The 13,952-nt window shown below is 43.2% G+C and overlaps 1 protein-coding gene across 1 annotated transcript in view; it reads left to right on the forward strand.

Annotated features, from left to right (window-relative positions):
- Positions 1-13,952, forward strand: part of GPR141 (G protein-coupled receptor 141) — a 37,030-nt gene that overhangs the window by 11,353 nt on the left and 11,725 nt on the right. Inside the window, exon 2 of the mRNA XM_030549356.1 lies at positions 11,903-12,029. The gene's annotated coding sequence lies outside the window, so the exon portion shown is untranslated. The remainder of the gene's footprint in view (positions 1-11,902; positions 12,030-13,952) is intronic.

The raw sequence follows: 13,952 nt of genomic DNA on the forward strand, positions 1-13,952 counted from the left end.
TAATTTTTTTGAGATAATCACATGAGTTAACTGCGATTAATTGACAGCCCTAATCAGAAGTAATCACTCACAATACAGTCAGGCCAAGAAGATTTAGTAATCTGGCCAGATTCACAACTGTAGTGTAGTCTATTGGAGTCAATGAAGTAATGCTGATTTACACCAACTGAGTATCTGACCCTGATGCCAAAAGGACAGGAAATAGTGATTCTGCAACTACTACCTATTTGCATTTGTTTTATTTGGCATTTGATTAAGGCACTTCCCTGTTAGTCACAAATTTAAAATAATGTAGATTTCTAGCACCTGCATTCTAACACAGCTGGAGTTGTGTAATATAGCTTTGCTAAAATAATCAGAGCCCCTGTTTGCTGCTCAGTATGTTGCTGATGGAAATGTAAACTTTCCTTCCCATAAACTATTCTCTGCAAGGTGGTATGTAACATTTTGGGTTTTTTTTTCAATGTCCAAAGAAAAATATAGATATATACCGTAGCAAATTCTTGGCCATCAGCTTAGTGAGGATGACTGAATTTCAAGTAGGTGTAACCAGATTTTCCATACCTATCTAGAGCTTGAAACTAGACACCAGTTAGGGCTGGGTAAAAATCAGATTTTCTGTCCCAAAGGAAATTCCAGGGTATCAACATATATCTTAATCCAAAATCTAGATGAAAAGTAAAATATAAATTTTTTTGGCAGAATGGAAATTTCTGAAGAATTTCAATGTAGAAATGTTGAAACACAAGGTAATGAAATCCTGCCAGGGAGCCCAGCCCATAAGGAAAGATGGGGGCATGAGGCAACTGCATTACAATTCCCATGAGGCACCTTAGCCAGATGCTGTTCAGTGTCTAACTGGTTTGAAACAAAATGTTTCATTTCAGTTCAACATACCCAAATGTTTTAATTCAGATTGCTTGAGTCCAACAGCAAACATTTTGTTTTTATTTTCCTACATGGAAAATCAATATTTTTTAAGCAAAATTGCAATGTTCCCATGGAAAATTTTGATTATGCAGAAACTGCATTTTCTATTGAAAATCGGAGAAAATTCCCACGAGCTCTAATACCAACCAAAGCCTATTATATAGGCTTGTTAAGGGCTGTGCTGAGTGTGACTCTGCATCTCTGTTCTCAGAGAATCCTAGAGATAAATGACCAGTAGCTCATCTAGTCTGACTTCCTGTATATCACAGGCTATCAACTGCACCCTCCAACACCAAACACAACCACCAAAATTAAACTATTTCTCCTATGCCCTCACAATTTTCTGTAAAAATTATGCACTCGTTTAAAACAAAGTTTACTACCCATAACCTTGTGGATATAGCATGATCTGACTCTACAGATATACAAAGGTATGCACTGCTCCCATTAAGCATAGTGGCATATTAACCTTGAAGCCTAATGAAAACAATTGAAAATGCCAATGTTGTGTAATTTTCATTAGAAACAGTCAGCTAATGTGGGTTTCTGTGCTGATCTTAAGAATACCGTGACTATTTCCGCCATCAGTAATCTGACCCCTGGATACACAAACATTCTAGACCCACCCGATGCAGAAGACAAGGCAGAGTGGCAGAGCTGCATAGAGCACTAGACTGGGACTGAAGAGACCTGGGATCTATTTGCATCTCTACCACTGGCCCATAGGGTGACTTTGGGCAAATCAGTTCTCATCCCCATGCCTCAGTTTCTCCATCTGTAAAGTGGAGATAATGATACTAACCTCCTTTGTAAAGTGCTTTGAGATCTACTGCTGAAAAAGAGCTAGGGATTTTTTTATTGCTATTATCTGATACCTGACCATCTCTATTGTCATTACCCATTACCAAAATTACTAGGACTACGTAAGCCGAAGAGCCTTTAACGCCACTGTTTAGTGTCCCATTGTGTAAATACCACAGAACTACATTGCATCATGTGTGCTAACTTACTGGGAAACAACAGGATGTAATAACGTAAGACGGTATCTAAATGGTGAAAGCTTTGCATGCTTGCTTTTAAATCCAGTATTCTATATTCTAATAAACAACTTCATTAGAAACCCACGAAAGGCTCCTTACATACAAGACCCACTCATACAAACCCATACGAGTAAGGAAATCCAAAGCTGAGCCACGCTTCTTAACACACATGCGTTATTACACTTTCCATTGTCACTGACAGGCTCTGAACCTCCACCCTTCAGTGAGAAAGAAACACACTGCACATAACACACTGACATAGACCAGGCTCTATTGCAAAACCTCATAGTTCTGTACACACACTAGAAATGACACATTTACTATGCTCCACATAGTAGTGGATGCGGGGAAGGAGGCAGCCCCAGCTTTTCTGTTGGCCTCCCTTGCTTTTTGATTATCAGAGGGGTAGCCGTGTTAATCTGGATCTGTAAAAGCAGCAAAGAGTCCTGTGGCACCTTATAGACTAACTGATGTTTTGGAGCATAAGCTTTCGTGGGTGAATACCCACTTCGTCAGATGCATTTAGTGGAAATTTCCAGGGGTAGGTATATATATGCAGGCAAGCTAGAGATAATGAGGTAGTTCAATCAGGGAGGATGAGGACCTGTTCTAGCAGTTGAGGTGTGAAAACCAAGGGAGGAGAAACTGGTTTTGTAATTGGCAAGCCATTCACAGTCTTTGTTTAATCCTGAGCTGATGGTGTCAAATTTGCAAATGAACTGAAGCTTAGCAGTTTCTCTTTGAAGTCTGGTCCTGAAGTTTTTTTGCTGCAGGATGGCCACCTTAAGGTCTGCTATAATCTGGCCAGGGAGGTTGAAGTGTTCTCCTACAGGTTTTTGTATATTGCCATTCCTAATATCTGATTTGTGTCCGTTTATCCTTTTCCGTAGCGACTGTCCAGTTTGGCCGATGTACATAGCAGAGGGGCATTGCTGCCATATGATGGCATATATTACATTGGTGGACGTGTAATGGATCAACCTCATGAAGAAACTTGCACAAATACAGACAGAGATCATCTTCCTTTCCAAATGCAAACAGATGGACATCATACCAAGTGGACTAAAGGTAAAAAATCCACTGCTATGCCATACTCTATCAAAGAAACTGAGGAACCACCTGATCAGCATCCTATACAGCAAACAGGAAAACATCAAAAAAGAGCTTTCCAACCTGGAGACTCTCATTAATAACCAAACTTCCATACAAACGGACTTCACTAAAATAAGTCAGGAGATCTACATTACTCACTTCACCTCTCTACAAAGGAAAAAGGACTGTAAGCTGTCTAAACTCCTACCTGCCTCATAGGCCACAACCGTGGTACCCCCAACCCACCCAGCAATATCGTCAGTCTATCCAACTACACACTCAGCCCAGAAGAAAAGTCTGTCCTATCTCGGGGACTCTCTTTCTGCCCTGCCACCCCCACCAACATGATACAGTTCTGCGGCCATCTGGAAGCCTACTTCCGTCGTCTCTGACTCAAAGAATACTTTCAGGCCTACAGTGAACAGCGCACTGATACACAGGTACCCTCCTACCAACAGCACGAGAAGAAAAACTCCACATGGACTCCTCCTGAGGGTGGAAACGACAGTCTGGACCTATACATTGAATGCTTCCGCCGACGTGCACAGGCAGAAATTGTGGAAAAACAACATCGCTTGCCTCATAATCCAAGTCGTGCAGAATGCAATGCCATCCACAGCCTCAAAAACCACCCAGACATTATCATCAAAGAGGCTGATAAAGGAGGTGCTGTTGTCATCATGAACAGGTCTGACTACCAAAAGGAGGCTGCCAGACAACTCTCCAACACCAAATTCTACAGGCCACTTCCCTCAGATCCCACTGAGGAATACACTAAGAAACTGCACCATCTACTCTGGACACTCCCTACACTAACACCGGAACAAATCAACATACCCTTAAAGCCCTGACCAGGGTTATTCTATCTACTATCCAAGATCCACAAACCCAGAAATCCTGGACGCCCCATCATCTCGGGCATTGGCACTCTCACTGAAGGACTGTCTAGATATGTGGACTCTCTACTCAGACTCTATGCCGCCAGCACTCCCAGCTATCTCTGTGACACCACTGATTTCCTGAGGAAACTACAATGCATTGGTGACCTTCCAGAAAACACTATCCTAGCCACCATGGATGTAGAGGCTCTCTACACGAACATCCCACACACAGATGGAATACAAGCTGTCAGGAACAGTATCCCTGATGATGCCACAGCACAACTGGCTGCTAAGCTCTGTGCCTTTATCCTCACACATAACTATTTCAAATTTGATGACAATATATACCTCCAGATCAGTGGCACAGCTATGGGCACCTGCATGGCCCCACAATATGCCAATAATTTTATGGCCGACCTGGAACAATGTTTCCTCAGCTCTCGTCCACTCACACTCCTTCTCTACCTACGCTACATTGATGACATCTTCATCATCTGGACCCATGGGAAGGAGTCTCTGGAAAAATTCCACCATGATTTCAACAGCTTCCACCCCACCATCAACCTCAGCCTGGACCAATCTACACGGGAGGTCCACTTCCTAGACACCATGGTGCAAATAAGTGATGGTCACATTAACACCACCCTATACCGAAAACCTACCGACCGCTATGCCTACCTTCATGCCTCCAGCTTCCATCCCGGGCACATCACATGATCCATTGTCTACAGCCAGCCACTGAGGTACAACCGCATCTGCTCTAACCCCTCAGACAGAGACCAACACCTACAAAATCTCCACCAAGCATTCTCAAAACTACAATACTCGCATGAGGAAATAAGGAAACAGATCAACAGAGCCAGACGTGTACCCAGAAGCCTCCTACTGCAAACCCAAGAAAGAAACCAACAGTACTCCACTGGCCATCACATACAGTCCCCAGCTAAAACCTCTCCAACGCATCATCAGGGACCTACAACCCATCCTGGACAATGATCTCACACTTTCACAGGCCTTGGGCGGCAGGCCAGTCCTCACCCACAGGCAACCTGCCAACCTGAAACACATTCTCACCAGTAACTGCACACCGCACCATAGTAACTCTAGCTCAGGAACCAATCCACGCAACAAACCTTGATGCCAACTCTGCCCACATATCTACACCAGCAACACCATCACCGGACCTAACCAGATCAGCCACACCATCACCGGTTCATTCACCTGCACGTCCACCAATGTAATATACGCCATCATATGGCAGCAATGCCCCACTGCTATGTTCATCGGCCAAACTGGACAGTCGCTACGGAAAAGGATAAATGGACACAAATCAGATATTAGGAATGGCAATATACAACAACCTGCAGGAGAACACTTCAACCTCCCTGGCCACACTATAGCAGACCTTAAGGTGGCCATCCTGCAGCAAAAGACTTCAGGACCAGACTTCAAAGAGAAACTGCTAAGCTTCAGTTCATCTGCAAATTTGACACCATCAGCTCAGGATTAAACAGACTGTGAATGGCTTGCCAATTACAAAACCAGTTTCTCCTCCCTTGGTTTTCACACCTCAACTGCTAGAACAGGTCCTCATCCTCCCTGATTGAACTACCTCATTATCTCTAGCTTGCCTGCATATATATACCTGCCCCTGGAAATTTCCACTACATGCATCTGACGAAGTGGGTATTCACCCACGAAAGCTTATGCTCCAAAAAGTCAGTTAGTATGTAAGGTGCCACAGGACTCTTTGCTGCTTTTTGATAGCACTATTGCCATTCCTTCCTGTGGCCTGACACTGCTGCTTGTTCCTGTTGCACTCCAGCTTCTGCAGCTCCTTTGAAACATCTGCAGAAATGTTTTTATTCCTGTGGCATTCCCTGCTGCACTGCTTCTTCTCGCCAAGCTAAGGAGGTCCAGGACTGGGCAGCAGCACAAGGCTTCCTTGCAGCTTTGCAGGATGCCATATCCTGTGTGCTCAAAAAGCGGGGATAGCAGGAAGAGAGGCATTTCCAGAACTTCCTGGGCATTCTAAAGGAGGTGGGGGGTAGGTTTGCGGTCAGTGTGACCTCTGGGCAGAATAGTTCAACACTGTGACCAGAGCAGTCCTTGTCATGGGGCACTGGGGAATTGTTGCGGGTGCATCATTTTACTGGTACAGGTGATACACAGGTGCTGTACCTGTGGAATGAGTGCCAGTAGAGGGATTAAGTCATTTAGGAGCTGGTTTAATTTAACTGACAGAAAGTCAGGGTTTCACCGACAGGACTCAAAACTGAGTGTGGACTCATGCAAGGATATGCAGAAATAAGGCACATTTACCAGTAAAACTTTTTAACATAGACCAGGTCTGAGTCACTGCACACATAACAGCACACAACATAAGCTAATCACGGTGAGGTCATGTTACAGGTCTTTGTGTTGTAGCATGAGCTACCTTCAGTCTTTCCAACTGCAGCAGAGACAGAACAGGGAGTGGGGAAGAGTGTCAACTCCCACAGAGCAGAATTGAGAGTTTCATCCCTGAGGTGGCCTCTGTTTGACAAAAACTTTCATCATTACCAGAACGGTAGAGGGGGAGGAAAAGCTACATACACAGAACATACATGTGGGAGTAAGACATCCAACGTAAGAGAAATTGGAGGGATAGCTTTAATAATGATGGATATGGAGGTAGAGGAGAAGGATGTGTGGGGGATAAATGAGGGTCAGTGCAGCTAGGCAGCTCGTGAAAGCCTTCTCAAAGCCCTTCCTACAAATGTCCTCCCAGATTCCAAGAAATAATCTCACAAGCAGTCTCAGTTTGGAAAGCCATGTGTGGCTCTTCAGAGTGTCAACCCATGATCCATCGAGAAATCACCAACTGTTTGGGCAGCAGTAGAACTTACAGCTTTGATCTTTACTGCTCATCTCCTCTGTCTATACCTCAGCGAAGTCCTTTGTCTGGAGGAGAATGAAGAGTGGGGAGCTGCTAATTAAGAAGCTAAGAGGACTGTAGCTCCAAGGTCCACTATTCTCCAAGCAGCCTCAACCAGCCACATATCTGTGGATTGGTGGTTGAGATTCTCACTTCTCACTGTAACTTCCCTAGCCAGTGAATCATGGTTAAGGCTAAGATTTTGTCACGGGTATTTTTAGCAAAAGTTATGGACAGGTCTCATGCAATAAATAAAAATTCACAGCCTATGACCTGTCCGTGAATTTTACTCTATAAATACCCCCGACTAAAACTTAGCATATCTTAGGGCCCTGCCAGAGGCCTGAGCACTGCTGCTCTGGGGGACCCCAGGACACTGTGCTAGCCCCCAGCATCCCTGCTCCGAGGCATCGGGGACTGCTGCTCAGGTGTTCCCCACGGCCAGCTGCCCTGGAGACAGCTGCTCAGGCACTCCTCAGAGCTGTCCCTGGGACCAATGTCCCGGGGCCTGCTGCTCTGGGACTGCTGCTTGGGTGCTTCCCTGTGCCAGCCGCCCGAGCAACAGCTGGTGTGGCTGGCCCTGGCCCAGTCCCCGGGACCGCTGCTCAGATGGTCCCTGGGGCTAGTCGCCCTGGGACTACCTGAGCAGCGGCTGGTGCGGCTGGCCCCGGGGCCACTCAAGCAGCACTTGGTGTGGTTGGCCGCAGGGTGCCCGAGAAGCTGGCCTTAGGGTCAGCTGCTCTGGGGGCCCTGGGATCAACCACACTGGCCACTGCAGCTGCGAAAGTCACGGAGGTCACAGAAAGTCATGGAATCTGTGACATCCGCGACCTCCGTGACAGAATCGCAGCCTTAATCCTGGTTTGCTGGCTTATCTCACTGCTCTATCACAGACTCACCATCCACCCACTCCTCAATCACTTCAGCACCGGGGAATGTATAATTTACAGAATTTTCTATAACTATGTATAAATGATACTTTTATATTTCTGAAGAGTGTAACAATATCAAAATTATATGGATTGAGGGCTCCAACATGCAAACCACTACTCACATAGGTAGACCTCCTTCATATGAGAAACCCTGTTGACTTCAGAGTAAATAGGTCCTTTTGGCATAATATGCATAATGGCTTTAAAGCAAAACATTATATAGTACAGTGTTTTTTCCCCTGAAACAGCACAGAGGATTCTGGGATATAGAACACAAAGGATTCTGGGATACGGAACACAAAGGATTCTGGGACATAAAGATCACAGGATAAAATATGGGGTGTTTTGGGAGCCACAGAAGGAAAAGGAGTGTTGTTCAGATTTTAAATCTGAGAATCCATTGTGGCATACAAAGGGCATACGACAGAAAACATTACGCTGACTGAATACCAGTTGCTAAGGAAACTCACAGCACGCCTATTTTAAAAATTTTCCAGAGAAAAAAGAAAAGCCAGTTGGGTAGTAAGGTTGGACCCTTTGCTTAGAGTGGAAATGAAATCCAAGGATCATCTGAGGAGTGGACAGAAGGGGTTAGTATTAACAGAAGTAGTTAGCTTAGAGGCTCCCTGGGAGTGAAGAACAATAGGTCAAGCTTCAGAAGTTTGACTGATGAATGGGGAAAAGGGAAGCTTCTCTAAAATTTCCAGACTGAGATTAAGTGACAAAGAATCTTATTATAAGATTTTATTATGGTTTGTATTGCCATTTTTTCTTGTTTTTTCCAAACCTAGTTTGATTTCTCCTTCAGTTTCCTGACATAATTTAAAGGAACTTGTGGCTTACTCTAAATTGTGCTGAATGCCCTTACACCAAAGGGCAGGGCCGGATTAACTTTTTGTGGGCTTGGCACCAAACATATTTGTGGGCCCCCCTGGGGAATGAAGGAGCCAGGGGCAAGAGCACAGCGGACAGGGTGGATTTGATTTAAATCATGATTTAAATCACTAGTCAGGAAGACTCGATTTAATCATGTATTTCTACATAAAAGTGCATTCTTGTTGGCTGTTATAACCTTAATACATATTCTTCACAACTCAGAGATGTAGGCTTCGTTTTTAGAAGGTACACACTATACATTTTTAAACAGTGATTTATTTTGAAAAATTTTCAGATGAGTTTTACAGCTATATCAGAAAATGAATGATTGTTTGGTTATTTCATTTACCAAAGATAATTGAAGCAGATATTTATGAAGTCATTGGGAGGTGAACTATCTTCAATTCAACAGGTTAATCATTAATATTTGGAGGATTTTCTTACCATGCTGTATTAGGAGGAGAACATCATCAGACAGACATTTAAATTGTTTTATATAACTAAAACAACAACATTAAGTATTCTGGATTTTTTTTCTTCAACAGCAAACATAATATTTTAACAAAAAAGCATATGTCCCTCGCTTCTCACAGACTTCTTCTCCTTGTCCAGATCTATTCTGCCCTCAACAATCTTCTATTCATTGAACTTTTTGAAACTTTGCACTTTTAGAGAGATGTAAGGGATTGACTCCATGTAGACAAATTTGCAGAGGGACAACAGAGTTGAGGTCTGTTATTTCTCACCTCTCTATATTATTTATTTAAAAACATTTTTGCTGTTAACAAGCATATTACCTCTGGTGACACAAATCCACAGTTTGAGAACTGCAAAATTAAGCATCTTGGATGGTGTCTTCTAGACTAAGCACTTGGGTCCCATTGAGTAGCTAGAACGATTAACCTAAATAATCTATACAGAAGCCTGTGGAACCCCATAAAATTGGGTCCCTAATCCATGAACTATTAGAACTCATTTACAAAACTCTTAAACATTACATGAATATATTCTTTCATACTATAGAATTAGAATTTATAATCCCTATTTCATGATGAGATATAATGTATCTTAATTAAAACTATCTTTAGATGGGGTTTTTCCCTCAAAAATATAATTTAAATAAATAAAATCATTTTTTTTTAAAAATCATTGATTTTTATCCACCCTGACAGCAGGGCATGGGTGTGTGGGGGGGGGAAGGATTGGTTCCCAGCTGGAGCAAGGCAGGGGCCAGGAGCAAGATGAGCACAGTGGGGCATGGAAGAAGGATTAGTCCCTGCTGACTGGATCAAGGCAGGGGCTGGGGGCAAAAGCACAGCGGGGCAGGAGCTAGGGTTGGTTCCTGGAGCAAGGGAGGGGCTGGGGGTAAACTGCAAGCGCAGCAGGGCTGGGGAGGGGGTAAACAGGATTCTCACCCACATAGAGCAGGTACCTACCTTCTCCCTGGTTCTAGCCCATTCTCTTCATCTCTCTCTGCACTGAGCTGAGGGTGGGGTGCACTGAGCACAGGGCTGGGGGTGCAGGGTCTGGGAGGCAGTTAGGGTGCAGGAGCAGGCTGGGGGTTGGGGTGCAGGGTCTGGCCAGGAGTTAGGGTGAGGGAAAGGGCTCAGGGTTGGGGCAGGAGGTTGGCGTGTGGAGCACTTACCTGGGGCAGCTCCTGTTTGGTGGTGGGGGTGAGTTGTGGAGGGTGCAGGAGTCAGGGCATAGGATGTGGGGGAACTAGGTATGTGTGGCAGGTGCAGGAGTCAGGGCTGGGGTCATGGCGGTCTGTGAGGGGGTGCCAGAGTCAGGGCAGGGGGCTAGGGGCATGGGTGTGCTCCTAGCCCCCTGCCCTGAGCAGCTTATGGCAGGGGGCTGGAAGGAGTATGCCCCGATTCTAAACCCTTCCCCAAGGCCATGCCCCCGCCTCATCTCCACCTCCTCCTTCAAGTGGCGAGCGCATTGCGGCCCCACTCCTCCCCCTCCCTCGTGCCAGCAAACAGCTATTCGGTGGCAGGGAGAGGGAGGGGGAGGGGTGGGAACGTGGCACACTGGAGGAAGAGGCAGGGGAGGAGCTTGGCTGCCGGCAGAGCCTGCCCTGCTGCAGCAGGAGCCCCAGGAGCTGGGAGCATCAAGCTTCTGCCCCCACAGGAGAGACCGGGGGGCAGAGAAGAGCAGGCTGTGCCAGGGCCCCTTTGGACTGTGGGCCCGGCGCCATGGCGCCAGTGGCACTATGGTAAATCTGGTACTGCCAAAGGGTCATTGAGGCAGGTAGAGATTACTAAGGTATCATGGCATTCCAGTGTCCTTTCCCCTGCCCATATCCCCTGGACTGACTCCAGGGAGGTGGAAAAGGTATAAAAGCTGTTACTGAGGCTCTAAACCACTTGAGCATCTCCTTATGCAGGGGAAACCCAGGGACTAGATAAAACAGCTTTAGGCACAAAGCTGCCTAATGCAGCTGAGGATCAGGGTCACCAATTTTGACAGGGTTCAAAGGAGAAAGTAACATAATGACATTTATTTGAAATTGAAAACCACTTATTAATTTAGACTCAGATCCTCAAAGGTATTCAGGTGCTTAACTTTCATTGATTTCAATGAGAGTTAAGAACTTAAATACCTTTGAGAATTTGGATCTTAATTATTTTAGATTGTACAAAATGAAGATACAAATCAATAAGCTTCAAAATGTGGAGGACAAACCCTGATTAGGAACAAAGTGTATGTGTTTGGCAAAGCAGAATCCATTTTGTGATTCAATTTGTAACTGGTTTTAAAGCAAAGCTTGTAACTAAAGAAATGCATCCAACTGGCTCTTTTTCTTTCTTATTTTAAACAAATCTAAGATCTTTTCTGTATGGCCATTTTTGATAACTGTTACTTATTTATGCTGTTCTGATACGTGAAGAAACATTTCTTCATTGCTCTTTTGTGGTATTATTTTCCTAACACATACTCTTTTGGGTTTCCGGTATACGGAGGTCACTTTTCCTTCCCTTCCTCCTCCCTCTTTTGTGCATAAATCTTGGGTTTGTTCTCCCTTCTTTTCTCTTACGCTGCTAGTGGTAAGTCAGATAACATGCCCATGGCAGCTAGGATGGTAAAGAAGATTGTGAGGAAAGTTCTATTGTGTAATCACACAATTTTTATTTATTTATTTTCAAAAAACCAGAACTAAGAATACAGCATTTTTGGAAGTCTCCTTTGTTCAGTGGTGAGTTATATGTCCTTTGTCTACATTTACTTCGATAGACTGGATTTTTACTGCAAAGTTTCAGTCAAATGGCAGCATACACAGAGGGACCTCCATCTCACATCCAGTAAATGAACTACAGAAAAAGTGACAGAGATCTCCAAAAATTGTTTGGAAAAATCATAGGTATGTACAGTAAATGTCTGCTCTTCTATCTGATATATTTAATCACTGCAGTTTTTTCTAAGCAGAAATTTATTTTACAAGTTTCATATGGGTCTGTTTGTTTGTTGGAGTGTGGGTATTATAGTTACTGCCAATCATGAATCTACACCATGAAGAATCATAGAAACATAGGGCGGGATTTCCTAATATCTAACTGAAACCTCCCTTGCTGAAGGTTTAGCCCATTACTTCTTGTCCTATGCTCAGTGGACATGGAGGACATGGAAGACAATTGATCACCACCAGGTCCCCCTCAGTCTTCTTTTCTCAAGGTTATTTTTACCTTTCCTCAGCAGTGAGGTTTTCTAAACTTTTTATCTTTATTGTAGGTCCCTCCCTCTTCCTTTCCCTATTTGTCCACATCTATCTTAATGTGTGGCACCCAGAATTAGATACAGTCCTCTAGCTGAGGCCTCACCAGTGTTAAGTAGAGCAGAATAATTACCTCTAGTGTCTTACATATGATACTGCTGTTAATACACTCCAGAATGATGTTAGTATTTCTTGCACCTGCATCACATTGTTGACTTGTATTCAATGTGTGATCTGCTATAACCCTCAGATCCTTTTCAGCAGTACCATCACCTATCCAGTTATTTCTCCATTTAAGAGTTGTGCATTTAATTTTTCCTTCCTAGGTGAAGTACTTTGCATTTGTTTTTATTTAATTTCATTTTGTTGATTTCAGACCAATTTGTCAAGGTCATTTTGAATTCTAATCCTGTCTCCCATGTTTTTGCAATCCCTCCCGGCTTGGTGTCATCTGTGAATTTTATAAGCATATTCTTAATTAGAATTAGTCAAAAATCATTAGAATGAGTCAAAAACTGATGTACTTTTTTAACATAAAATAGCTTTTTGACGAAATGAAATTTTTTGTGAAAAAAATTGTTTAAAATTTCCAGGTTTTTGTAAAAAAAAAAAAATTTGGTTTTTGGTTGTCGATAATTGGTAGAATTTGGTTTAGGGTTTTCAGCTATCATGAAAACCAAAACAATTTCTACTAAAAACTTCAACTCAAAAGGAAAATTGTCATTCTCATTGAGATTTTGAGAGGGAAAACAGGTTCTAGTCAGCTGTACAAAGAATATATATGCCTCTTCAATGGAGTCCAACCTTTGGATTACATGGAAATCTACATGATTATGGAGGGCAACTCTGACAGTCCTGATACAGATCTTTATAACAGGGTAATTTTTGCAAAGACACTTGCAAGAGAGAGAGAAAGAGAGCTTAATTCATTCGTCAACACGGATTATAATACATTTTAGAGATTTTGACAAAATTGATTTTTTTAAAATGAGATTACAGGTTTTCTTGATTAAGGTAATAGTGTTGATGTAATGAATTTAGACTTCTGTAAGGTGCTTGGCTTGGTACCACGTGACATTTTTATTAAGAAACTAGAACAATACATAATCAACATGGCATACATTAAATGGATTAAAAATTGGCTAACTGATACATCTCAAAATGTAATTGTGCATGGGGAATCATCATTAATCATCATGTGTTTCTAGGGAGGTCCCACTGGGATTGGTTCTTGGTCCTAAACTATTTAATATTTTTATCAGTGACCTGGGAGAACATATAAAATTATTAATAATAAAGTTTGCAGATGACACAAAGATTAGGGGAGTGGTACATAAGGAAAAGAACTAGTCACTGACACAGAGTGTTCTGGATCTGGGTGCAAGCACACAATATGTGTATTACTATGTGTATAGTAAGATATAAAGTCATACATCTAGGGAAGAAGAATTAAAAAAATACATACAGGATGGGGGACTCTATCCTGGGAAGCAGTGATTCTGAAAAGGACCTAGGAGTCATGGCGAATTATAGCTGAACATAAGCTCCCATTGCAATCATCTGACCAAAAGG

This window comes from Gopherus evgoodei, chromosome 2 (assembly GCF_007399415.2).
Source record: "Gopherus evgoodei ecotype Sinaloan lineage chromosome 2, rGopEvg1_v1.p, whole genome shotgun sequence".
Lineage (NCBI taxonomy): Eukaryota > Metazoa > Chordata > Testudines > Testudinidae > Gopherus > Gopherus evgoodei.